The 27,440-nt window shown below is 47.9% G+C and overlaps 3 non-coding genes across 3 annotated transcripts; 1 reads left to right on the forward strand and 2 right to left on the reverse strand.

Moving 5' to 3' along the window:
* Positions 1-400: 400 nt before the first annotated feature.
* TRNAC-ACA lies at positions 401-472 on the reverse strand. The gene has a single exon. It is a non-coding gene; the product is annotated as a tRNA-Cys (tRNA).
* Positions 473-5,390: 4,918 nt separating this feature from the next.
* TRNAF-AAA lies at positions 5,391-5,472 on the forward strand. The gene has a single exon. It is a non-coding gene; the product is annotated as a tRNA-Phe (tRNA).
* Positions 5,473-9,778: 4,306 nt separating this feature from the next.
* TRNAI-AAU lies at positions 9,779-9,852 on the reverse strand. The gene has a single exon. It is a non-coding gene; the product is annotated as a tRNA-Ile (tRNA).
* Between the last annotated feature and the right edge of the window lie 17,588 nt (positions 9,853-27,440).

Consider the following 27,440-nt stretch of genomic DNA (forward strand, 5'->3'; position numbering starts at 1 on the left):
TGCAACTCCAAGTGTGATTTGGCCTTCCTGATTTCACTCCTGCATGCCTGAGCAATATTTTTATACTTCTCCCTGGTCATTTGTCCAATCTTCCACTTCTTGTAAGCTTCTTTTTGAGTTTAAGATCAGCAAGGATTTCACTGTTTAGCCAAGCTTGTCGCCTGCCATATTTACTATTCTTTCTACACATCGGGATGTTTTTTTCCTGCAACCTCAATAAGGATTCTTTAATCCTTTAGAGGATTGGAACTGATTTCAGTGAAGGCACATGTTTGCTAGGTGTTTATGCATTTGCACAGGAAAACATTGAGTGTTTCCATTCATTTCAGGGATCCCTATTCAGTGGAACTCCTGAACATAATGGAAATGCCCTTACTTTTGTTGAAGGAAGAGGTTTGGAAGGGGGCACTTGGATTTGAACCAAGGACCACTTGAACTGTAGTCAAACACTGTACCACTGAGCTATACCCCCATGACTACTGTGTAGATAAGTCAGAGATCTTAAAGATTTTGAAGGACAAGCCCTGCCTCAGAGATCTCCTGTTCTGTTCCCAGACCACAGTGCTTTTAAATATGGGGTTTGATTAAACTTATAGATCCATGTAAACACCACAGCTTGCACACCCACCCACATAGCTTCCCCCAGTGACATAGCTACCACCTCTCGGGGAGATGGATTAACTACACGGATGGGACAGCTCTCTCCCCTCCGCTTAGAGCATCTTCATTATTTATGAATAGGTAGGAAATAACCTCCTGAATGGACAGTAACCAATTTATCAAATATTGCTGGGTCTGCATTCACTATGGGTACCTGGTCGTATTGGCTGGGTCAGTAGGAGCATTGCCGGCAGATCCAGGGAAGTGATTATTCCCTTCTAGTCGGCACTGGTGAGGCCACATCTGGAGCATTGCATCCAGCTTTCGCCCCCCACTACAGAAACAAGTTGGAGAGAGTCTAGGGGAGGGCAACAAAAATGATTAGGGGGCAGGGGACTTACGAGGGGAGGCTGAGGGCAGGACCACCCAGAGGGGGGGCAGGGGGGGCAATTTGCCCCAGGCCCTGCAGGGCCCCCATGAGAATACAGGATTCTAGAGTATTGCAACTTTTTTTTATGGAAGGGGCCCCCAAAATTGTTTTGCCCCAGGCCCCCTGAATCCTCTGGGCGGCCCTGCCCACTCCACCCCCTTGACTCATTCTCCTCCCTCTGAGGCCCCACCTGTGCTCCGCCCTCACTCCCATTGGCCACTTCCCAGCCCCGCTCTTCCACTGTGGCTGGGGCCTGCTGGTCCACCTGTCGCTCACTCCTCTCCTCCCTGAAGGCCTCCTTGTTCTCTCCACGCCCTACCCCAAGGCCTGCCTGCTGCCCCCACCTCTTTGCCCCCACCTCTCTGCCCCTCCCCTGAGACCCTCCCTGCCCACCGCCCCATCTCTCTGCCCCTCCCCGAGACCCGCCCTGCCCACCGCCCCACCTCTGCCCCTCCCCTGAGACCCGCCCTGCCCACCGCCCCCCCCGCCCTGCCCCTCCCCTGAGACCCGCCCTGCCCACCGCCCCCACCTCTCTGCCCCTCCCCTGAGACCCGCCCTGCCCATCGCCCCCACCTCTCGGCCCCTCCCCGAGACCCGCCCTGCCCACCGCCCCCACCTCTCTGCCCCTCCCCTGAGACCCGCCCTGCCCACCGCCCCTACCTCTCTGCCCCCTCCCCTGAGACCCGCCCTGCCCACCACCCCCACCTCTCTGCCCCTCCCCGAGACCCGCCCCGCCCACCGCCCCCACCTCTCTGCCCCTCCCCTGAGACCCGCCCCGCCCACCGCCCCAACTCTCTGCCCCTCCCCTGAGACCCGCCCTGCCCACCCCCCCACCTCTCTGCCCCTCCCCTGAGACCCGCCCTGCCCACCGCCCCCACCTCTCTGCCCCTCCCCTGACACCCGCCCTGCCCACTGCCCCCACCTCTCTGCCCCTCCCCTGACACCCGCCCAGCCCACCGCCCCCACCTCTCTGCCCCTCCCTGAGACCTTCCCTGCGGACCGTCCCCACCTCTCTGCCCCCTCCCCTAAGACCAGCCCTGCCCACCACTTGCACCTCTCTGCCTCTCCCGAGACCCACCCTGCCCAGCGCTCACACCTCTCTACCCCGTCCCCTGACCTGCCCTGTCCACCGCCCCCACCTCTTTGCCCCTCCCCTGAGACCCGCCCTGTCCAACTCTTTCCTCAGTCGTCTGTTGTTATTCCTTGAAACATCAAGGATGGAATTAAAAGCTGAGTTTACTCCAGGGTGAGGAAAGAAAGGAGCCACCAACCCCCTGACAAATCTCAGTGCCCCAGAGAAAACCTGCCCCCTGTTATTGTGATCACTGATGTGCTGGGGATATGGCAGGAAAGGGACTGTCTGAATCAGGGGTCTGCAACCCGCGGCTCCGGAGCCACATGCGGCTCTTCAGCCTCCTTGTTGTGGCTCCCTTCGGCCTTGACAAAAGAAAAAAAAAAAGAAAAAAAGAATAACGGTTATTTATTAATTTAATTTTTATTTATATATTTTATTTTTGTTTATTTTGTTGCACAGTTATCTTGGAGTTCGAGGTGATACTTTAACATCGAATTTTTAAAAAGTTTTTATAATTTGTCAATTAAAATATGCGTCACATCCACGTCTATAGCCCTCGCCTTTACCTGCAGGCGGCTTCTTGAGTGTGCGACCCCCGCGGTGAATACATCCCAAAAAAGAAAAATCTCAGAAGAAAATAGAGAGTTTAATTCTGCATGGACAGATTCCTTTGCCTTCACTGCCAATGACACTGGCTTACCTGTGTGCTTGATATGTGGCGAGAAATTAGCAAACAACTAAAAATGTAACGTTGAAAGACATTTTCAAAACAAGCACTCAGCATTTTCTGAAAAGTACCCAACTGAAGATGGGTGAAAGAGAGCGATTTCGGAACTACTACGGAAAGTTGAGCAGAGCAAACATACTTTCAAGAAGTGGATCAACTCTCCAAACTCAACTACAGCTGCTAGTTTTGTGGCAGCTCATGAGATCGTAAGGAGGGGGAAGCCGTTCACAGACGGAGAATACATGAAAGAATCGTTCATAAAAATATCAGAGCATCTATTCTCCGAATTCAAAAACAAACAGGAAATTATTCAGAAAATTAAAGAAATGCCTCTCTCTGCAAAGACCGTCAAGGACAGGACCATTAAAATGGCAACAAACATCACCAGTAAGCAAATTGATGACATCAATTCAGCTCAAGCCTATTCAATTGCCTGTGATGAGTCAAGTGATGTAAACGATATTGAGCAGACAGCACTGTTATGCAGATATGTGAACTCTGATGGGCCGCAGGAAGAACTGATTGAACTCATACCGCTAAAGGGCCAAACGCGGGGACAGGACATTTGTGAGGCTGTTTTGAGTTGTCAAAAAGCCAAAGGAATAAACACCACTCACCTGGTGTCAGTGTCTACTGATGGTGCACCCAGTATGAGAGGAGCACAGAAGGGCTTTGTGAATTTACTTCAAAAGTCGCTGGATCGAGAGCTGATGACGTTTCACTGCATCTTGCACCAAGAAGCACTGTGCGCTCAAACATTCCCCCTGAATGTGTGGAAGTGATGAACCTCGTTATTAAGATAGTGAACAAAATAATTGCAAACGGGTTAAACCACCGACAGTTTTGTTCATGGTTAGATGAAGTCGAGAGCGCATATTTGGATCTCCTGCTGCACAACAGAGTTCGGTGGCTGTCAAGGGGAGACGTGCTGAAACGCTTCGCTGCTTGTCTGGAACATGTGAAAACCTTCTTGGAAAGCAAAGGCCTCAGCTATCCCAAACTGGGAGACCTCGATTGGCTGGAAAAGTTTTATTTCATGGTGGATATGACAAGTCACTTAAACACGCTGAATAAAAATCTCCAGGGAAAGGGAAGCACGGCCCTGCAGTTGCTGGAGGATGTTCTGGCATTTGAGCGCAAGATGACTGTTTGCCAGAGATGTACAGAGAGGTACGCTCTCTCACTTCCCCTCCCTGAGAGAGTTCAAAGAAGAGAACAATCACATAAATTGTGATTATTTACACCGTGCAATTATGGCAATGCAAGCTGCATTTGGAGAAAGATTCAGCGAGTTCAGAAAGGAAAAAAAACACTCTGTCCTTCCCTGTCACACCGCTGGACATCGACCCATCCCTGCTGAACATATCCGCATTCACAGGGATAAGTCAGCCCGATCTTGAAATTGAACTGGCCAACATAGCGGATAAAGACTTATGGGTGTCCAAGTTCAAAAGCCTGACAGCGGATCTCGAAGAAGTCACCCATCAGAAGGCCACTCTCGCTAAAGAGCACAAATGGAATGATATTGAAAACCTCCCCAAACCCGACAAACTTGTTTTTGAAACATGGAGTGCCATTCCCGACACGTATATGAACATGAAAAAGTATGCATTTGGAGTCCTGTCCATCTTTGGCTCAACATACTTATGCGAGCAAGTTTTCTCGAGCATGAACTTCATAAAGTCCAAATATCGCTCCCGCCTCACAAATGAGAGCCTACAGTCCTGTGTGAAGATCAAAGTCACATCTTACAGCCCCAACATAGGGAAGATCAGCATCGAGCTTCAGAAACAGAAGTCACATTAAACAGGTGAGAACACTAGCATTTAATAGGCTATTATTATTCAGAAAAAAACATTTATTTCAGACCCGGAGCTGATGTAGTTTTTTATTGTATGTTCAGGTGCTTCGGTTGATTGCTGGCCGAGAAAGAAACCTGAAGAGGATGAGAGCACACTGAAATGGACTTGTCAAAAAACGTTCCTAATTTTATGTTTACTTTTTTAAAACTGCTAAGCTGCAAATACATGTTTTTTTATATTAAAGTGGGCTACGTTTTATTTTAATTTTACACAAATACGGGAAGGACTCAAAAAGGCCTGCATAGTTCAGTGTTTAATTTATTTCAAAGTAGGCCTACACATGCACACTGCACTTCTGTTTGTTGTATTCTGTTGTTGTAACAGGTAAAATTAAAAAAAGATTAAAGCTTTTAAAAGTTTATAAGCAGAGTTATGTTTTGCGGCTCCAGACTATTTTTCTTTAGTGGAAGAGGGGGCAAAATGGCTCATTTGATAGTAAAGGTTGCCGACCCCTGGTCTGAATGATCAAGGCAGGAAATGGACAACAATCTACAACAACGTCATTACCACAAACACACTCTCCTCATGCTCCAGCCAGAAGGGAAATGAGCAGGAATTCTTGCAGTTCAGCCATGGACACACTTACACAAGGGCACAGCAGTGTGTGTGCTGGGGGAGCTGGTCTGAGGAAACAACTGGAATTGATCACTCAGTGAGAACAGAACTAGAGTGCAGTAAGAGACACAGCTCAACCATGTAGTTGTGGCTGAGTGGTTAAGGCAGTGGACTAAAAATCCATTGGGGTCTCCCTGTGCAGGTTTGAATCCTGCTAACTACAGAGAAAGTTGTGGTTCTTTAGTTTCAAGAGAGCTGGGTCTTGTCTCACTCTCAAGCTGTGTCTACACTATTGGGTAACACTTTAAATGTTTTAATTAAACAGCTGCTGCATGTCCACACTATGCCCCTTGTGTCACCAGAGCACATCCACGCTAGAATCTTGGATGGCCACAGAGAGCAGTGCACTGTGGGTAGCTGTGCAACTGGCTGCAGGGTGTTTTGGGAAGGGTTTGCAATGCCTCATGGGCTGGTACAGCATCCCATGATGCAGGTTTCTCTATCCCACCATTCCATGGGCATCTTACTAGATTGCCAGCTGCTTTTCAACTGCAGTGTGCGTGGCGGGGTAGAGACTGTGTGTGTGGCGAGAGGGAGTGTGTCGGCACACTGTCTCTATGTTCAGACAGCTGCTGCAAGCAACCAGGCCTGAGGCAGGGGGAGGGGGCAGCCCCAACATCAGCCCCCACTTCCCTCACTGGCTCAGCTCAGCACAGCAGCCTCTGTCACACGCGCACACACACACCACTGCTGCTGCTGAGCTCTGTGTCAGGGGTGCTGGAACAGGGGGTTTAGAGGGCCGTGGCCCCACCACTCTTAACTGGCTGTTAGGACAAATGATGGAGGGGGGAAAAGGGGAGTCTTGGGGGGGGGAGAGGCGTTCTGTGGTTGTGGCCTCGGGGGGAGAGGTGGTGTGAGTGTGGGTCCTTGGGGAAGGGTTTTCATGGGAGTGCCACAGTTCAGACAATAGTGACCCCCCCACTGTAAGGAAGCTCCCGCCGCCCCTGCTCTGTGTTGGTAGCGCGGGAGAGAGCAGCGTTCCAGGGCAATGATTTGCTCCCCGGGGCTCCGCCAGGGGGGCTTGAGAGGCTGCAGGGAGCCCTGGGCCCTTTAAATCACCAGCCTGGGGAAGCCAGGCTGGGCTGGCACAGCGTACCCGCTCTTGCCAGTACCCCATACCGGAATGTACCAGCTTACGTTCACTTCTGGAAGGTCCTCACGTGGATCAATAACTGGTTAAAAGCCAGGAAACAAAGGGTAGGAATAAATGGACAGTTTTCAGGATGCAAACAGGTAACTAGTGGTGTCTGTACTGGGACTAGTCAACATCTTCATAAACGATCTGCTGAACAGCGAGGTGACAAAATTTGCGGATGATCCAAAACTACAGAGGATAGTTAAGTCCAAAGCAGACTGTGAGGAGCTAAAAAGAGATTTCACAAAACTAGGTGAAAGGGCAACAAAATGGCAGATGAAATTCAATGTTGATTAATGCAAAGTGATGCACATTGGCAAACATAATCCCAACTCTACATATAAAATGATGGGATGTAAAATAGCTGTTCCAACTCAAGTGAGCGATTTTGTAGTCACTGTGGCTAGTTCTCTGCAAACATCCACTCAATGTGCAGTGGCAGGCAAAAAGCGAACAAAATGTTGGGAATCATTAAGAAAGGGATAGAGAATAAGAGAGAAAATCTTATTGCCACTGTATAAATCCATGGTACGCCCATATCTTGAATACTGCATGCAGATATGGTCGCTCCATCTTAAAAAAGATGTATTGGAACTGGAAAAGGTTCAGAAACAGGTATGGAGTGTCTGCCATATGAGGAGAGAATAATAAGACTGGGACTTTTCAGCTTGGAGAAAAGCTAAGGGGAGATATGCTAGAGGTCTATAAAATCATGACTGGTGTGGGGAAAGTAAATAAGGAGTGTTACTTATTCCTTCTGATAACACAAGAACTAGGGGTCACCAAATGAAATTAATAGGCAGCCCGTTTAAAACAAACAAAAGGAAGTATTTTTTCACACAACGCACAGTCAACCTGCGGAACTCCTTGCCAGAGGAGGTTGTGAAGGCCAAGACTATAACAGGGTTCAAAAAAAGAGCTAAATCAATTCATGGAGGACATGCTCTGAGCCAGGATGGGCAGGGATGGTGTCCCTAGTCTCTGTTTGCCAGGAGCTGGGAATAAGTGACATGGGATGGGTCACTTGGTGATTCCCTGTTCAGTTCATTCGCTCTGGGGCACCTGGCTTTGGCTGCTATGGAAAGACAGGATACTGGGCGAGATGGACCCAGTCTGACCCAGTCTGGCCGTTCGTACGTCCTTATGTCCTTATGCTCCTTTCATACAGATGCCTGGGATTCTGCCTCACAATGTGTCCCTGAGGTCTCAGCCAAAATGCCCAGACAGGCAAACACTCTGGGCTCCTGAAGCCTCTGCCCCCCACCGAGTGCCTATGGCTCATCCCTGACCCTTGATGCTGCTCCTTGCTGTAGACTGTGAAAGGAGCGGAGGCAGCACAGGAGCCTTCGGGGGATGCAGATCTGAGGCTTTGGGAGAGACACATTGTCTGAGACATCAGAGCGCTGCAAACCCTGCAGCCACCCCCTCAATCCGGGGCCTGTTCCAGCCCTGAGTCTGGGCTACCGCGATCCCTCCCTCAGAGCAGGGCGCCCACAGATTACAGCCTGGAAATAGGCATGTGAGACTAACTCCTGTTCTCCCTGACAGGGCCTCCCCTAGACCAAGTGCCTCTCCCAGGCAAGACGTGTCTTCGGTGCCCCCTCGCCCATATGTTAAAATTTTGAATATGTTATTTTTCATTGCATTTGTAGCTCAGCTCATGATTTTGACGCACAATTTCGATGCATGATTTTCTCTATCATATAAGATGATAAATTTGCAGGCTAGGTTCTGTAAACCTGTATTTATTCATGCCATATATAAGCAAATAAAACAAATGCATTTTCTTTAAGCATATAGAAACTTTTTAATTTTGACAGTAACTGAAATGTACTAACATCTAGCAATGGAACTGTCACTAGCACAGGATGGGCCGGTATTAAATAGTGTTACAGTAGGAGACAGCATTAGGATGTTAACCCCAGGCCTTTAGTTGAAAGGTCGCTTCTCTCGCCTTTCCCGCATGAACTGAAGCGCAGCATTAAAGAGACCCAAAGATTGGCCAATCGCATGTCCAAGTGCTAAAATAGCAAGCGATGTCGGTCTCTCATTGGCCATCAGCGACTGAAGATGTGGTTTAATGAGCCGGAGCTTCAAGGCGAGGGTGGCTCTGTCCACTGCCTTCCGTTGCGCTGCTGGGTCCCAAGTCCCTGGTGGCCAATATGTGACGCTGGGAGAAGAGAGTGGGGTGGCAAGTGGCGGCAGGACTTTTGCCACCAGGGTCTAGCTGCCCAACTTCCTCCTGGTACTGCTGGCCCCTCGTCGCCTTCAGGTAACCCAGGAACTAAGGCAGGAATAGGGTGAGGAAGCAAGTAAAGCCGAGCAAGGAAGGCAAAAGTGAATCTTGTCTTCATGGGCCGCTCGCAATGACGTCCTTTTTCTGTGCCACAGCTGACAACAACATCCCAGACAGAAAAGCAGGAGGCCAAAAAGAAACCGAGCAGCTGCTGAAGTAGTTCAGTTGGGAGCGTGCTAGACTAACAGGCTCTTCTATCCTCCTGTGGGACACAGGGCTCAGGGGTCCCACTGTTCAGGTTGCATCCCATAGATCCCATCACAGACTTTCAACAACCACAGCAGATGTTCACTGAAACAGTGAGAGAGATGGCAAAATAGTGATCTCCAGGGCCCGCAGACATCAAACTATCAGGAATTCTGCGCACAGAGAGGACCCTGCAAGTGGAAAATGCCTTTGGAAAAGACCCTTCTGTCCCCAGCTGTGGTCGTACAGTGCTTAGTGCTCTGCGTTGTGGCCTCAAGAGCCATGGATGCAAGTTGAGTTACGGTGACCTTTTCCTTGTCTCCACATTTCTTAGGTGCCTCCTTCCAACACTTGTCAGAAAAAACGACCGGTTTCTTTTGGAAGCATTTGCATTGCAAGGCAGAGGCAGTCCTCTCTGTTTCCTCAAAAGATTGACCAAAAGGTGGGAGGAGTGGGCACATTTGGCAAGGCACCACTGGGTGCTGCATCTCTAACCTCCACTTTACCTGGCAGGTGTCTCTGGAACTTTTCTCCCAGCGGCTCCATTTTTCATCAGTGACAATCAAAAGGAAGATGACATGACATCTGTGTGCAGACATCCCCAGTGAATCACAAGGACGTGTGGCGCAGGCTCTCGTGTTGCAGCAATTGTAGTTGAAGCAACCACCATGCTAATGCCAATCACAGCAGCCTTTTCATCAACTCCAGGCTTGTGATTTGATTCTTTCCAATGCTTCTCTCCAAAGAAGCCTTTTCCTTAGCAAGCAATTACTTGGATACCAAGGGAGGTCTCTTCTGTTTCCCGGAAGGACACAGGAAAATGTGAGCAGAGGAGACAAAAGCCATAGAACAAGGCACCACTGGGAGTTGAACCCAGGATCTCCTGTTTATTAGACAGGTGCTTTAGCCAGCTACGCCATGGTACCTGCCTCAAGAAAGTATTTGCCACTGTTCCATTTGATGGTCCAAGACAACACCTGCAAATTCCAAACTACAGACGTTCCCCATTTCCCTCAAGATTTGCAAGGAAGAACTGGCAGGCCAAGCCAGGATCTCCTGGTTACAAGGAAGACACTTCAGCCAGCTCTTCCCAAAGATCATTATCCAGAGACCTTTAAACAGCCACTGCAGATGTTCACCAACAAAGCGATGCCAAAATGGAGTTCGCCACTGCCTGCAGCCATCAAGCTACCAGGAGTTCTGTGCACAGAGAGGCCCCTGCTGGTGGGAAAAGGCTTTGGTAGAGACTCTTCTGACACCACCCGTTCTCATATAGTGTTTAGCGCTCTGTGTTGTGGCTTCAGCATCCACGGATGCCAGTTCAATTGGGGGACATTTTTCCTGTCTCCACATTTGTCTAATGGCTCCTTTCAACACTTGTCACCAAAAAGACCTGTTTCTTTTGCAAGTGATGTACAGCTAGGCAAAGGCAGTCTTCTCCATTTCCTCAAAAGATCACCAAGCTGTGGAGAGAGGAGACACATTCAGCCAAGCTGGATGCTGAATCTCCTCTTTCTTCAGCAGGTGTCTGTGAAGGACACAAATCTCCACTGTGTAGAGGTCAACAATAGGAGTTTATTACACACAGTGCTGGTGGAGTGGGCTTATTAGGCTCAGAGACACTGTTAATTAATTAATTACAATAGAATATATAGATTTTCCATGGGTGGGGGAAAGTGACGGCGTAGGCAGTTCCAAACCCTGGGATAGGTTTTGCAGCAAGACAAGATAGCACAGTAGCCAATGGTTAACAGGTTACATAATGTCTCCACCCATGGTCTCAAGTTAGCAAGTTAACATTTCATTAATACTTTGATAAAATGTTAGTAGTATAAAATATATAGGTTGAATTCTGATTTGGGATCCATAGGAATGGAGCAACTCCTTTGATTGTCCAACAGGTACATTCCTAGGGGTTAAAGCAAAGAAAGAGTGAAAGTCTATGGCAATAAAGATTGTTTTCTGTGTGTCTTAAGGCAGGCATTGGTCCCTTGGAAGGGAGGTGGAAGGATGCCATATCTTATACTGACGTGCCAACTTTTCATAAACTCAAGGTTGGATCTGTGGGAAGAAGGTCTCCCTAGAGAAGAAACAAACACAATAGGAATAGGGATTCTTTCTTCAGTCTGCAATTCTGAATAAGACACAATCATTTAGTTCTTAGCTCCAACACCTGGCAATTTGCTCACCAGGCCTACCTTAGCAGGCAAGGCTTCCTGTTTACCCAGCTTTCTCTTAGCTGGTCACTATTTGCTAGGCCTCTGGTCCCTTGACCATAGTCTGGACTTTGGGTCTGGAAAAGAACTGGCACAATCCATAGACCAGGTTGTTATATAAAATGCACATGGATTTGAACCCTTCACATACAGTAATGGCAAAGTTCTTGGTTCAGGCTTGTAACAGTGATGGAATAAACTGCAGGTTCAAATCAAGTCTCTGGAGTACATCCACAGCTGGGATGGGTCATTCAGTCATTTGTACAGAGCTTCAGCATGTAGCAAAGTCCCTCCAGAGGTATGAAGCAGGACTGAAGACAAGATGGAGACGAGGCATCAGCCTTTTATAGTCTCTTGCCATGTGGTCTTTGCTTTCTTTGTCCCAAAGACACTCTATCCAGCACGCGACATAGAAAAACCTTAGAGTTCTGTCCATAGGCAGGTCCCTGCACACCTTGCTGAGCCACAAGGCATATCTGCCTTCTCTAAATGGGTCAGTTGTATAGCTGATGGTCCTTAATGGGCCATCAAGCAGGCTAGGCAGAGCTGACACCAATTTGTCTGGCTGGGGTGTTCCCCAGAAGCATAGCACAAGTTGGAAATACAGGCAGCATAGAGCCAATATTCATAATGTCAACTACAAAAATGATACATATCTAGAGATAGCATAATTATAATCAGCCAATCATCACCTCTCCATAGACCCTTTATGTGACCACCTTTATACAATATTGGCTGCAAATATAGAACAGTGGTGGCAACGGTGATCTATACAGTTACAGATTATGTCAATAACGTCACAGGAGGTGACATGGTATCAGTGAGACTGATACTGGAATACTGCCTCCAGTTTTGGTGTCCTCATTTGAAAAAGATGGTGTGAAATTGGAGTTGAGGCAGCAAAGAGCCACCAAATGTTCTGAGGGCTGGAGAAAAATGCCTTCTAGTGAGCTATTGAAAGAGCTCAACCTGTTTAGCTTCTCAAAAGAAGATTGAAAGGTGACTTCATTGAAAAGTTGAAGTGCCTTAATGGAGAGGTAAGATTGGCTATTAAAGGGCTCTTTAATGTAGCAGAGAAAGGCATTAAAAAACCCAATGGCTGGAAGGTGAAAAGAGACAAATTCATATTACAATTAAGGCACAAATATTCAACAGTGAGGATCATTTACCACAGGAACAAGCTACCAAGGAAATTGGTGCATTCTCCATCTCGTGACGTCATTTCATGAAGACTAGATGCCTTTCTGGAATGTGTTTACCCCCAAAGTAGCTCTTGTGTCATACAGGAGGCCTGTGATATGCAGGGGTCAGATTAGATGCTCTAATGGTCTCTTCTGGCCATAAAGTCAACTAATTTCTGAAAAACTAAGTGTAGCATTGGGAGCAGCATCTGATATTTTACTGTCTAGCTGGCTTGCTTCCTAGAATGAGCGCTCCTTGAGTGGGGTGATCCACAGGGAGTAGCTCAAACCTCCAAAGTGCCTGGGCAGGGGCAGAACATTAGCCCAGCAAGGGAGGGGTGTGGCAGTGACATCACAAAGGCCTTTTGCAGGACCTCAGACTATTGGTCAAAGGTGGTGGGGAGGTGGTGACCTCACAGAGAGATGCTGACATCAGCCAGGCAGGACAGGGGCGAGGGGCCAGGGAAACCTCAGAGACCCCTGTGGCTTTGCTTCAGCATGTCTCCTTCTCCAGGTCTCTCTTTGAGGACTGAGAGTATTCGGGTTCACGGACGTGAGCGCCAGGAGGAACCTCTTTTGAGTTTTCTCCTTCCTTTTAGTGATTTTACTAGAAAACAGATGTCCCTGTTTAGAGGGTTAGAGCCTCCTCGACGTTTGAAACTGTTCGGTCTGATCATTCTGGTGACAGTTGAATTCATGGAAAGCATGATCTTAAGGAGGCAGAATTTTATTCCACACCTGGGATTTTGTCCCTTAGAATCACTGGGGACATTAGGGTTTGTCCTTTTTGTTTCAACTTTTCCTCCATCCATCCCTTCCTCCTTTCTCTTCCTCTCTTGCTTCTTTTGTCCTTTCTCCTGTTCCCCTCCCAACACCAGGAGGGGTGTGTGTGTGTGTGTGGTGTGTGTGTGTGTGTGTGTGTGTGTGTGTGTGTGTTGCGGGGGAGTGCTCGGCAGCTCTCACTGTGGGAGGTCCACCCAAAACGGTGGAGCTGCAGTAGTGCTGGGGCAGTGATCCCCGCCAGTGACCTGGGCCATCCTTTGAGCTCTCTGGTGAGACCCCTCAGCCTCCCATCCTCAGTCTCTATCCTGATTGTCTGAGCAGGGCGTTAATGTCAGGGAGGAGACTCAAGGCCTTTTTGTTCTCTTTTAAGACCAAGTAAATAAGCCATAACCACTTATATGTTTGATGGATTTTGCTGCTTCTCTGCATTAATTGTCTCTGAGCAGTTCATGATTCTCTCTAACATTGCAGTTCTCCTCAAATACTGGCTGAATAATTACTGTGCATACTTGTTCCTCTGGAGCTCATCTGAGAGCACTTTATTGAGGTCATTCAATGTATGAAATTCAAGATCTGATGGTTAATATGAAAATCAGGGCTCTGGGGTCCTATTCCCAATTCTGCCATTGACTGGCTGTGTGACCTAAGACAAGTCAGTTCTCCTTTCTCAGCCTGAGCGTCTCCCTCTTTCAAGTAGGGATAATAATGATCCGCTCCTACCTACCACAACACACTCACTCTTCCCCAACACACACACTGTCTCTCCCCACACACAAACAGTACCTCCACACTGCAGCTGAAAAGCAGCTGGCAATGTAGTAGGATGACCCTGGAAAAATGGGATAGAGAAACCTGCATCACTGAAAGTGCAGCCACAAAGACACCACACACCAGCTTCCCCTAGCTGGCAAGAATCAAACCTCCACAGAAAGATCCCTATGGTATTGTAGGCCAGCTTCCTAAAGCCTCACCCTCAACCACTTAACACTGGGGCCTGTCTACACTCTGGTTCTGTTCTCACTGAAGGATCATTTCCAATTGTTCGCTCAGACCAGCTTGCCCAGCACCCTCACTGCTGTGCATCTCTGTATGTGTGGCCATGGCTGAACAGCAAGAATTCCTGCCCATTTCCGTTCTGGCTGGAGCATGGTTTGTGGTTAATGATGTTGCTGTAGATTGTTTGCTTCCTGCCTTGGCAATTCAGACAGTCCCTTTTCCCAACATATCTCCAGCACATCAGTCCCTGGCTGAGTCTCCTGGGCAGTGGAAAACATCCCTTGTTTGGTGCTGCCAAGGGGATCGTGCAGAGCTGAGATGTCTCTCGGCTTGGATCAAAGGGGAATGTTGGATGGAATTTATCACACAACCCTCCCTGCTCCGCAGAGCCCCATGGGGAGAATGTAGAGAAGGGGGAGTCATTCCTCCCCTGCACTCCCAGAAGAGTTGCTAGGACTCCTTCCTGCCAGCTACTCACCCCTGGCTTCATCCTTAGCTCCTAGGATCTTTCTGCTCCAAAGGCTCCATAGTCCTGGGGTGGGGAGGGTGTCACTGCACAGTCTGAAACACAAGGGAGGTTTCTGGAATTGAAGGAAGGAGCAGAAAATGGAGAGGAAAGAAACAGAGAGAAAACGCCTCGTCTCTCTCCCCTCCACCCCCCATCAAGAAATGTTACCAAGGACCAGCGTTAGGGGAAACGGTGCCCTGGGCAAAACTTGTACTTTGGCAAAGTTCTTGGTTCAGGTTGTAGCAGTGATGGAATAAACTGCAGGTTCAAATCAAGTCTCTGGAGTACATCCGCAACTGGGATGGGCCATTCAGTCCTTTGTACACAGCTTCAGTTTGTAGTCAAGTCCCTCCAGAGGTATGAAGCAGGACTGAAGACCAGATGGAGATGAGGCATCAGTCTTTTATAGTCTCTTGCCATGTGGTCTTTGCTTTCTTTGTCCCAAGGACACTCTATCCAGCACGCGACATAGAAAAACCTTAGAGTTCTGTCCATAGGCAGGTCCCTGCACACCTTGCTGAGCCACAAGGCATATCTGCCTTCTCTCAATGGGTCAGTTGTATAGCTGATGGTCCTTAATGGGCCATCAAGCAGGCTAGGCAGAGCTGACACCAATTTGTCTGGCTGGGGTGTTCCCCAGAAGCATAGCACAAGTTTGAAATACAGGCAGCATAGAGCCAATATTCATAATGTCAACTACAAAAATGATACATATCTAGAGATAGCATAATTATAATCAGCCAATCATCACCTCTCCATAGACCCTTTATGTGACCACCTTTATACAATATTGGCTGCAAATATAGAACAGTGGTGGCAACGGTGATCTATACAGTTACAGATTATGTCAATAACGTCACAGGAGGTGACATGGTATCAGTGAAACTGATACTGGAATACTGCCTCCAGTTTTGGTGTCCTCATTTGAAAAAGATGGTGTGAAATTGGAGTTGAGGCAGCAAAGAGCCACCAAATGTTCTGAGGGCTGGAGAAAAATGCCTTCTAGTGAGCTATTGAAAGAGCTCAACCTGTTTAGCTTCTCAAAAGAAGATTGAAAGGTGACTTCATTGAAACGTTGAAGTGCCTTAATGGAGAGAAAAGATTGGCTATTAAAGGGCTCTTTAATGTAGCAGAGAAAGGCATTAAAAAACCCAATGGCTGGAAGGTGAAAAGAGACAAATTCATATTACAATTAAGGCACAAATATTCAACAGTGAGGATCATTTACCACAGGAACAAGCTACCAAGGAAATTGGTGCATTCTCCATCTCGTGACGTCATTTCATGAAGACTAGATGCCTTTCTGGAATGTGTTTACCCCCAAAGTAGCTCTTGTGTCATACAGGAGGCCTGTGATATGCAGGGGTCAGATTAGATGCTCTAATGGTCTCTTCTGGCCATAAAGTCAACTAATTTCTGAAAAACTAAGTGTAGCATTGGGAGCAGCATCTGATGTTTTACTGTCTAGCTGGCTTGCTTCCTAGAATGAGCGCTCCTTGAGTGGGGTGATCCACAGGGAGTAGCTCAAACCTCCAAAGTGCCTGGGCAGGGGCAGGACATTAGCACAGCAAGGGAGGGGTGTGGCAGTGACATCACAAAGGCCTTTTGCAGGACCTCAGACTATTGGCCAAAGGTGGTGGGGAGGTGGTGACCTCACAGAGATATGCTGACATCAGCCAGGCAGGACAGGGGCGAGGGGCCAGGGAAACCTCAGAGACCCCTGTGGCTTTGCTTCAGCATGTCTCCTTCTCCAGGTCTCTCTTTGAGGACTGAGAGTATTCGGGTTCACGGACGTGAGCGCCAGGAGGAACCTCTTTTGAGTTTTCTCCTTCCTTTTAGTGATTTTACTAGAAAACAGATGTCCCTGTTTAGAGGGTTAGAGCCTCCTCGACGTTTGAAACTGTTCGGTCTGATCATTCTGGTGACAGTTGAATTCATGGAAAGCATGATCTTAAGGAGGCAGAATTTTATTCCACACCTGGGATTTTGTCCCTTAGAATCACTGGGGACATTAGGGTTTGTCCTTTTTGTTTCAACTTTTCCTCCATCCATCCCTTCCTCCTTTCTCTTCCTCTCTTGCTTCTTTTGTCCTTTCTCCTGTTCCCCTCCCAACACCAGGAGGGGAGTGTGTGTGTGTGTGTGTGTGTGTGTGTGTGTGTGTGTGTGTGTGTGTTGCGGGGGAGTGCTCGGCAGCTCTCACTGTGGGAGGTCCACCCAAAACTGTGGAGCTGCAGTAGTGCTGGGGCAGTGATCCCCGCCAGTGACCTGGGCCATCCTTTTAGCTCTCTGGTGAGACCCCTCAGCCTCCCCTCCTCAGTCTCTACCCTGATTGTCTGAGCAGGGCGTTAATGACAGGGAGGAGACTCAAGGCCTTTTTGTTCTCTTTTAAGACCAAGTAAATAAGCCATAACCACTTATATGTTTGATGGATTTTGCTGCTTCTCTGCATTAATTGTCTCTGAGCAGTTCATGATTCTCTCTAACATTGCAGTTCTCCTCAAATACTGGCTGAATAATTACTGTGCATACTTGTTCCTCTGGAGCTCATCTGAGAGCACTTTATTGAGGTCATTCAATGTATGAAATTCAAGATCTGATGGTTAATATGAAAATCAGGGCTCTGGGGTCCTATTCCCAATTCTGCCATTGACTGGCTGTGTGACCTAAGACAAGTCAGTTCTCCTTTCTCAGCCTGAGCGTCTCCCTCTTTCAAGTAGGGATAATAATGATCCGCTCCTACCTACCACAACACACTCACTCTTCCCCAACACACACACTGTCTCTCCCCACACACAAACAGTACCTCCACACTGCAGCTGAAAAGCAGCTGGCAATGTAGTAGGATGACCCTGGAAAAATGGGATAGAGAAACCTGCATCACTGAAAGTGCAGCCACAAAGACACCACACACCAGCTTCCCCTAGCTGTCAAGAATCAAACCTCCACAGAAAGATCCCTATGGTATTGTAGGCCGGCTTCCTAAAGCCTCACCCTCAACCACTTAACACTGGGGCCTGTCTACACTCTGGTTCTGTTCTCACTGAAGGATCATTTCCAATTGTTCGCTCAGACCAGCTTGCCCAGCACCCTCACTGCTGTGCAGCTCTGTATGTGTGGCCATGGCTGAACAGCAAGAATTCCTGCCCATTTCCATTCTGGCTGGAGCATGGTTTGTGGTTAATGATGTTGCTGTAGATTGTTTGCTTCCTGCCTTGGCAATTCAGACAGTCCCTTTTCCCAACATATCTCCAGCACATCAGTCCCTGGCTGAGTCTCCTGGGCAGTGGAAAACATCCCTTGTTTGGTGCTGCCAAGGGGATCGTGCAGAGCTGAGATGTCTCTCGGCTTGGATCAAAGGGGAATGTTGGATGGAATTTATCACACAACCCTCCCTGCTCCGCAGAGCCCCATGGGGAGAATGTAGAGAAGGGGGAGTCATTCCTCCCCTGCACTCCCAGAAGAGTTGCTAGGACTCCTTCCTGCCAGCTACTCACCCCTGGCTTCATCCTTAGCTCCTAGGATCTTTCTGCTCCAAAGGCTCCATAGTCCTGGGGTGGGGAGGGTGTCACTGCACAGTCTGAAACACAAGGGAGGTTTCTGGAATTGAAGGAAGGAGCAGAAAATGGAGAGGAAAGAAACAGAGAGAAAACGCCTCCTCTCTCTCCCCTCCCCCTCCCCATCAAGAAATGTTACCAAGGACCAGCGTTAGGGGAAACGGTGCCCTGGGCAAAACTTGTACTTTGGCAAAGTTCTTGGTTCAGGTTGTAGCAGTGATGGAATAAACTGCAGGTTCAAATCAAGTCTCTGGAGTACATCCGCAACTGGGATGGGCCATTCAGTCCTTTGTACAGAGCTTCAGTTTGTAGCAAAGTCCCTCCAGAGGTAGGAAGCAGGACTGAAGACCAGATGGAGATGAGGCATCAGTCTTTTATAGTCTCTTGCCATGTGGTCTTTGCTTTCTTTGTCCCAAGGACACTCTATCCAGCACGCAACATAGAAAAACCTTAGAGTTCTGTCCATAGGCAGGTCCCTGCACACCTTGCTGAGCCACAAGGCATATCTGCCTTCTCTCAATGGGTCAATTGTATAGCTGATGGTCCTTAATGGGCCATCAAGCAGGCTAGGCAGAGCTGACACCAATTTGTCTGGCTGGGGTGTTCCCCAGAAGCATAGCACAAGTTGGAAATACAGGCAGCATAGAGCCAATATTCATAATGTCAACTACAAAAATGATACATATCTAGAGATAGCATAATTATAATCAGCCAATCATCACCTCTCCATAGACCCTTTATGTGACCACCTTTATACAATATTGGCTGCAAATATAGAACAGTGGTGGCAACGGTGATCTATACAGTTACAGATTATGTCAATAACGTCACAGGAGGTGACATGGTATCAGTGAGACTGATACTGGAATACTGCCTCCAGTTTTGGTGTCCTCATTTGAAAAAGATGGTGTGAAATTGGAGTTGAGGCAGCAAAGAGCCACCAAATGTTCTGAGGGCTGGAGAAAAATGCCTTCTAGTGAGCTATTGAAAGAGCTCAACCTGTTTAGCTTCTCAAAAGAAGATTGAAAGGTGACTTCATTGAAAAGTTGAAGTGCCTTAATGGAGAGAAAAGATTGGCTATTAAAGGGCTCTTTAATGTAGCAGAGAAAGGCATTAAAAAACCCAATGGCTGGAAGGTGAAAAGAGACAAATTCATATTACAATTAAGGCACAAATATTCAACAGTGAGGATCATTTACCACAGGAACAAGCTACCAAGGAAATTGGTGCATTCTCCATCTCGTGACGTCATTTCATGAAGACTAGATGCCTTTCTGGAATGTGTTTATCCGTGTTATATCCTTGGGGCAGCCGGTGTAGGAAGCAATCACTTGAGGCCAGAGAGCAGGCAGCTAACCAAAACCTCCATTTTATTTACATATATACAGAGAGCTCCTCAGCCGGTTGAAACCGGTTGAGCTAACCCATAATAATCTAACTCAGTTGCCATAGCAACAAAACCATGGCAACCAAATACACAACATATTCCTCCCCCCCTAATAAGAACATCCCCTAAATAAAACACACACTAGACTGGAGAAGGAGGGTAGACTGCCTCCATTCCCGGCTAAACCCTGGGGATTATTTTGCCCCATAACCGTGGGTTCGCCCTAGCTAAAGATCCAGCCGATGAGGAGGCCTTCTGTCTCTAGGTGGATTACGGCGAACTACTGGTGTTATTGCACTCGAAAGCACTAGGGGCTCAGGGTCCGCAGCACGAACAGGTGAGGAGGTGGTATCAGCTCGTGCTGGGCAAAGGGGTATCTCAGCCGCCGGCAGTAATGGAGGAGAACAGTCAGAAACAGGTGACTCGTGATTCGATCCCTCACCAGAAGAGGTGAAGTCAGACCCCTCAACTGCAGATGGGTCCTGAGGACTGGCATGACCTGGCAACAGCTGATCTACATGTCGCCGCCAGGTAAGATTCTCTGCAGTCCGGACTGTGTAGGAAACAGGTCCTGTTTGAGTGATGACTGTGGCCGGAACCCATTTAGCTCTGGAAGTATAATTCCGAGCCAAAACTGGCTGTCCCGGGCTAAAGGTTCGGTCTTTTGCTCTGGGTGCCCGTCTGATGACTTGATATTGCTGCTGATGTTGCACAATTTGTCGGGGTTCAGAAGGTTTCAGCAGATCAAAGCAAGTGCGCAGCTGTCGTCCCATCATTAGAAAGGCCGGAGATGCGTGGGTCGTAGCATGAGGTGTGTTTCTGTAGGAAAGTAAAAAGGTATCCAGACGCTTTTGAATGGAGTGTTGTCCCCTTGCTGATTTCAAAGCGTTTTTCATTGTCTGCACAAATCTTTCAGCTAATCCGTTGGTGGACGGATGATATAGTGCTGACGTGATGTGGTGTATCCCATTTGCTTTCATAAAATTTTGAAACTCCTGAGAAACGAACTGCGGTCCGTTGTCGCTCGCAAGTTGTTCTGGCAGACCAAAACGACTAAAGAGTCCTCGTAGTTTTTGGATAGTACTCTCTGCAGAAGTGGACTGCATTATAGAGACTTCTGGCCATTTAGAATGGGCATCTATTGCCACCAAGAACATGCTTCCTTCAAGGGGGCCAGCAAAGTCAACGTGAATACGTTGCCACGGGTTTTCAGGCCAGTCCCATGGGTGTAGGGGTGCCCACTGGGGTGCATTCCTCACACCCTGACATGACATACAAGCTTTTGCCTTCTCTTCAATAGCACTGTCCAGTCCAGGCCATCAAAAATAGCTTCGTGCAATTTCCTTCATGCGCACTATTCCACAGTGACCGGAATGTAGCTGTTCTAACATCTGTGATCTCAGTGGTGGTGGAATAATGACACGTCTCCCCCACAACAAACAACCAGATTGGACCGATAACTCCGTCCGCTTGGACATGTAGGGAACAAGGTCGGATGAGACCGGAGAGGTTTGTCGAGATGTTCCATGCATCACCAGGTCCATAACGTGGGACAATACTGGGTCAACGCGAGTTGCCTTCTTTATCTGAGTAGCAGTGATGGGTGTATTCTCTACCTGTTCAAAGTAGAAGATTTCCTTTTGGGCACTATCTTGGTGTTTGACCGGCAAAGGCAACCTTGAGAGGCCATCTGCATTGCCATGTAGAGTGGATTTCCGATATTTGATTTCATATGTGTGTGCTGAAAGTAACAATGCCCAACGTAGCATACGACTAGCAGCTAATGGGGGAATGCCTGTGTAAGGTCCAAAAATTGATGTCAGAGGTCGATGGTCTGTGAGAAGAGTAAATTTTCGCCCAAACAGGTACTGATGAAACTTCCGAATTCCAAAAACAATTCCTAATGCCTCACGTTCGATTTGGGCGTAGTTAGTTTCTGCTTTGCTTAGAGTGCGTGAAGCAAAAGCAATAGGTCTCTCTTCTCCTGAAGGCATAATATGTGACACGACTGCTCCCACTCCATAAGGGGAGGCATCGCAGGCCAATTGCAGTGGTAAGGATGGATCAAAGTGCGTTAGAACTTCAGAATTTAGCAATGCATCCTTAGCTTTGTTAAACGCAACATCACAGGCTTCAGTCCACTTCCAGGCCTTGTTCTGCCCAAGGAGCTCATGAAGTGGTTTTAGCAGTGTGGCTAACTGTGAGATGAACTTTCCATAATAGTTCAGGAGTCCTAGAAACGAGCGCAGCTGGCTTACATTTCGAGGTGGGGGAGCCTCCACAATAGCTTTAACTTTTGCAGGGGCCTTATGAAGACCTGCAGAATCAATGATGTGTCCCAAATATTCAACAGAGGGCTTGAAGAATTCACACTTGTCTTTGCGAACTCGTAGGCCATACTCTTCCAGTCTTTGTAGGGTAGCCTCTAAATTCTTTAAGTGATCCTCTTCATTTCTTCCAGTGACCAGGATATCATCCAGATAGCACTGAACTCCTGACAAGCCACACAAGATCTGGTCCATAGCCCTCTGGAACAGGGCAGGAGCAGATGTTATTCCAAAGGGTAGACGACAGTATCGATAAAGCCCCTTATGAGTCACAATAGTCAACAGCTCTTGGGACTTTTCATCGACGTGCATCTGTAAATATGCTTGACTCAGATCAATCTTACTGAACTTTTGTCCCCCAGCCAGGCCTGCGAAGAGGTCATCGATGCGGGGAAGCGGGTATTGCTCTGCACACAACACTGGGTTGACAGTGACTTTAAAATCACCGCAAATCCGGAGAGAGCCATCTTTCTTCACGATTGGAATGATAGGAGTGGCCCATGAGCTATGGGTAACTGGTATTAGGACTCCATTGGTGACCAGGCACTCCAGGTCTGCTTCAACTTTTGGCCTGATGGCATATGGCACAGTTCGGGCTTTCAGATATTTTGGTGGACTGCCAGGTTTAATGTTCAATGTCACAGTGATTCCCTTCATACTTCCCAAATCATCTCCAAAAACAGCAGCATGTTTCCTTAGTATAGGGGTTAGACTGGTTTCTTCTTTAGTCATCCGGTGCACTTCTGCCCAGTTCAGTTGAATCTTCCCAAGCCAAGACCTACCCATTAAGGCTGGGTAGTTACCTCTCACCACAAACTGTGGCAATTTAGCCACCTGTCCATTGAGCTCCACCTTAACATCAATAGTGCCCAGCATAGGCACAGCTTCTCCCGTATACGTCTTCAGAACAGTTTTTGTTGCCTTAAGCGGAAGATGCTGTAGCTTTTCTTTATACACAGTCTCGGAGATCAGTGAGACGGCTGCACCGGTGTCCAGTTCCATGCGTATACGTTTGCCATCCAATAACGGGGTTACGCAGTATTCATGTGAGCCCATTGCCAAAGACAAAACATGCAGTGGCACTTTCTCTTGCGATGAGGTGTCACCTTGATCATCCTGGGTCTGCTCTAGGGTATGCAGGGTTCCTCTTTTTGTCGGCCAGACCACAGGCCTCTTTTTCTTTTGTTTACAGGCACACTCAATGTGTCCCTTTTTGCCACAGTGTTGACACACCAGGTCCTTACACCAGCATTCTGATGCCTGGTAACCCGGCTTACCACAGCGGTAACATTCTTGACTCTGCACCGTTTTGTGGGTCGGTTCTTGTGACACTTTTTGCACCCTAGGGGGTGCACCGATGTATTGTGCCTCCCTTGTAGCCAGTTCCATGGAGACAGCAATATCAACAGCCTTCTGTAAGGTAAGCTGAGCCTCTGTCAGTAGGCGCTTCCGTATAGCTTCACTGTACAGGCCACACACTAACCTGTCATGCAGGGCATCATGTAACATTTCTTTAAATTCACAGTGTTCTGCTAGCTTTTTTTAAAATGGCTACAAATTGTATAACTGTTTCATCTTCCTTTTGGTCTCTTTTGTGGAACCTATATCTTTCAGCAATTACCAGTGGTTTTGGGGAGAAATGAGACCCCAGGATTTCCACAATGTCACTGTAAGATTTAGTCTCAGGCTTAACAGGGTGTAGTAAGCTGCGTAGCAGAGAGTAGGTTTTAGCCCCTACAACAGTTAAGAATATTGGCACCTTCTTTGCTTCTGTAATGTCATTTGCAATACCAAAAAGCTCAAAACGCTCAGTATACACATGCCACTGCTCTGTATTCTCATCAAAAGGCTCCAGGGGCCTGGTCAGAGTAGCCATGATTTTTAGTTTCACTTTCACAGTCAGTGCAAACAAGCAGCTTTTTTGTTTGTTTGTTCTTTACCTTAACTTCTACTTCCTTCTGTTACTGGAGCAGCACCGGAGTCTCACCCTCGTCGCCAGTGTTATATCCTTGGGGCAGCCGGTGTAGGAAGCAATCACTTGAGGCCAGAGAGCAGGCAGCTAACCAAAACCTCCATTTTATTTACATATATACAGAGAGCTCCTCAGCCGGTTGAAACCGGTTGAGCTAACCCATAATAATCTAACTCAGTTGCCATAGCAACAAAACCATGACAACCAAATACACAACAACCCCCAAAGTAGCTCTTGTGTCATACAGGAGGCCTGTGATATGCAGGGGTCAGATTAGATGCTCTAATGGTCTCTTCTGGCCATAAAGTCAACTAATTTCTGAAAAACTAAGTGTAGCATTGGGAGCAGCATCTGATGTTTTACTGTCTAGCTGGCTTGCTTCCTAGAATGAGCGCTCCTTGAGTGGGGTGTCGAAGAAAAACTCAGTTCTCGCTTTTTGTTTGGGTGCAGCAAAATCAAATTCTTTATTATTTCTCCAGTAATTACCATGGAGGGAGAGAGTGCCATAGGACACAGGGTCACCCCAGTCCTGGACAGGTCTCTCAACTGGTAAACAATCACAGCAAGCCTTTATACCTTTTACAGACAATTTCTAACAATAATACAGACAGTAAAAAGCAACAAATACATTTTGTTTATACATAAGCTTCTCTGCTATCTCACTAGAAAAACAAGACTGCAAGGCTGCATATTGCAAGGTCGTAATAACTTTCACACAATTCACTCTGTCTTACATTATCTTGCTTCCTCACATCACCAGGGTCACAGTTAACCTAACTCATGCTAACTAACATTCATTAAGATCTCTTCAAAACCTTGTTAATTATTTACTGGCTTCCACACTGTGATCCACAGGGAGTAGCTCAAACCTCCAAAGTGCCTGGGCAGGGGCAGGACATTAGCACAGCAAGGGAGGGGTGTGGCAGTGACATCACAAAGGCCTTTTGCAGGACCTCAGACTATTGGTCAAAGGTGGTGGGGAGGTGGTGACCTCACAGAGAGATGCTGACATCAGCCAGGCAGGACAGGGGCGAGGGGCCAGGGAAACCTCAGAGACCCCTGTGGCTTTGCTTCAGCAAGTCTCCTTCTCCAGGTCTCTCTTTGAGGACTGAGAGTATTCGGGTTCACGGACGTGAGCGCCAGGAGGAACCTCTTTTGAGTTTTCTCCTTCCTTTTAGTGATTTTACTAGAAAACAGATGTCCCTGTTTAGAGGGTTAGAGCCTCCTCGAGGTTTGAAACTGTTCGGTCTGATCCATCTGGTGACAGTTGAATTCATGGAAAGCATGATCTTAAGGAGGCAGAATTTTATTCCACACCTGGGATTTTGTCCCTTAGAATCACTGGGGACATTAGGGTTTGTCCTTTTTGTTTCAACTTTTCCTCCATCCATCCCTTCCTCCTTCCTCTTCCTCTCTTGCTTCTTTGGTCCTTTCTCCTGTTCCCCTCCCAACACCAGGAGGGGTGTGTGTGTGTGTGTGTGTGTGTGTGTGTGTGTGTGTGTGTGTGTGTGTGTGTGTGTGTGTGTTGCGGGGGAGTGCTCGGCAGCTCTCACTGTGGGAGGTCCACCCAAAATTGTGGAGCTGCAGTAGTGCTGGGGCAGTGATCCCCGCCAGTGACCTGGGCCATCCTTTTAGCTCTCTGGTGAGACCCCTCAGCCTCCCCTCCTCAGTCTCTACCCTGATTGTCTGAGCAGGGCGTTAATGACAGGGAGGAGACTCAAGGCCTTTTTGTTCTCTTTTAAGACCAAGTAAATAAGCCATAACCACTTATATGTTTGATGGATTTTGCTGCTTCTCTGCATTAATTGTCTCTGAGCAGTTCATGATTCTCTCTAACATTGCAGTTCTCCTCAAATACTGGCTGAATAATTACTGTGCATACTTGTTCCTCTGGAGCTCATCTGAGAGCACTTTATTGAGGTCATTCAATGTATGAAATTCAAGATCTGATGGTTAATATGAAAATCAGGGCTCTGGGGTCCTATTCCCAATTCTGCCATTGACTGGCTGTGTGACCTAAGACAAGTCAATTCTCCTTTCTCAGCCTGAGCGTCTCCCTCTTTCAAGTAGGGATAATAATGATCCGCTCCTACCTACCACAACACACTCACTCTTCCCCAACACACACACTGTCTCTCCCCACACACAAACAGTCTCCACACTGCAGCTGAAAAGCAGCTGGCAATGTAGTAGGATGACCCTGGAAAAATGGGATAGAGAAACCTGCATCACTGAAAGTGCAGCCACAAAGACACCACACACCAGCTTCCCCTAGCTGGCAAGAATCAAACCTCCACAGAAAGATCCCTATGGTATCGTAGGCCAGCTTCCTAAGGCCTCAGCCTCAACCACTTAACACTGGGGCCTGTCTACACTCTGGTTGTGTTCTCACTGAAGGATCATTTCCAATTGTTCGCTCAGACCAGCTTGCCCAGCACCCTCACTGCTGTGCAGCTCTGTATGTGTGGCCATGGCTGAACAGCAAGAATTCCTGCCCATTTCTGTTCTGGCTGGAGCATGGTTTGTGGTTAATGATGTTGCTGTAGATTGTTTGCTTCCTGCCTTGGCAATTCAGACAGTCCCTTTTCCCAACATATCTCCAGCACATCAGTCCCTGGCTGAGTCTCCTGGGCAGTGGAAAACATCCCTTGTTTGGTGCTGCCAAGGGGATCGTGCAGAGCTGAGATGTCTCTCGGCTTGGATCAAAGGGGAATGTTGGATGGAATTTATCACACAACCCTCCCTGCTCCGCAGAGCCCCATGGGGAGAATGTAGAGAAGGGGAAATCATTCCTCCCCTGCACTCCCAGAAGAGTTGCTAGGACTCCTTCCTGCCAGCTACTCACCCCTGGCTTCATCCTTAGCTCCTAGGATCTTTCTGCTCCAAAGGCTCCATAGTCCTGGGGTGGGGAGGGTGTCACTGCACAGTCTGAAACACAAGGGAGGTTTCTGGAATTGAAGGAAGGAGCAGAAAACGGAGAGGAAAGAAACAGAGAGAAAACACCTCGTCTCTCTCCCGTCCCCCCACCCCCCATCAAGAAATGTTACCAAGGACCAGCGTTAGGGGAAACGGTGCCCTGGGCAAAACTTGTACTTTGTCAAAGTTCTTGGTTCAGGCTTGTAGCAGTGATGGAATAAACTGCAGGTTCAAATCAAGTCTCTGGAGTACATCCACAACTGGGATGGGCCATTCAGTCCTTTGTACAGAGCTTCAGTTTGTAGCAAAGTCCCTCCAGAGGTAGGAAGCAGGACTGAAGACCAGATGGAGATGAGGCATCAGTCTTTTATAGTCTCTTGCCATGTGGTCTTTGCTTTCTTTGTCCCAAGGACACTCTATCCAGCACGCAACATAGAAAAACCTTAGAGTTCTGTCCATAGGCAGGTCCCTGCACACCTTGCTGAGCCACAAGACATATCTGCCTTCTCTCAATGGGTCAATTGTGTAGCTGATGGTCCTTAATGGGCCATCAAGCAGGCTAGGCAGAGCTGACACCAATTTGTCTGGCTGGGGTGTTCCCCAGAAGCATAGCACAAGTTTGAAATACAGGCAGCATAGAGCCAATATTCATAATGTCAACTACAAAAATGATA

The sequence above is a fragment of the Mauremys mutica genome, chromosome 6 (assembly GCF_020497125.1).
Source record: "Mauremys mutica isolate MM-2020 ecotype Southern chromosome 6, ASM2049712v1, whole genome shotgun sequence".
Classification (NCBI taxonomy): Eukaryota; Metazoa; Chordata; order Testudines; family Geoemydidae; genus Mauremys; species Mauremys mutica.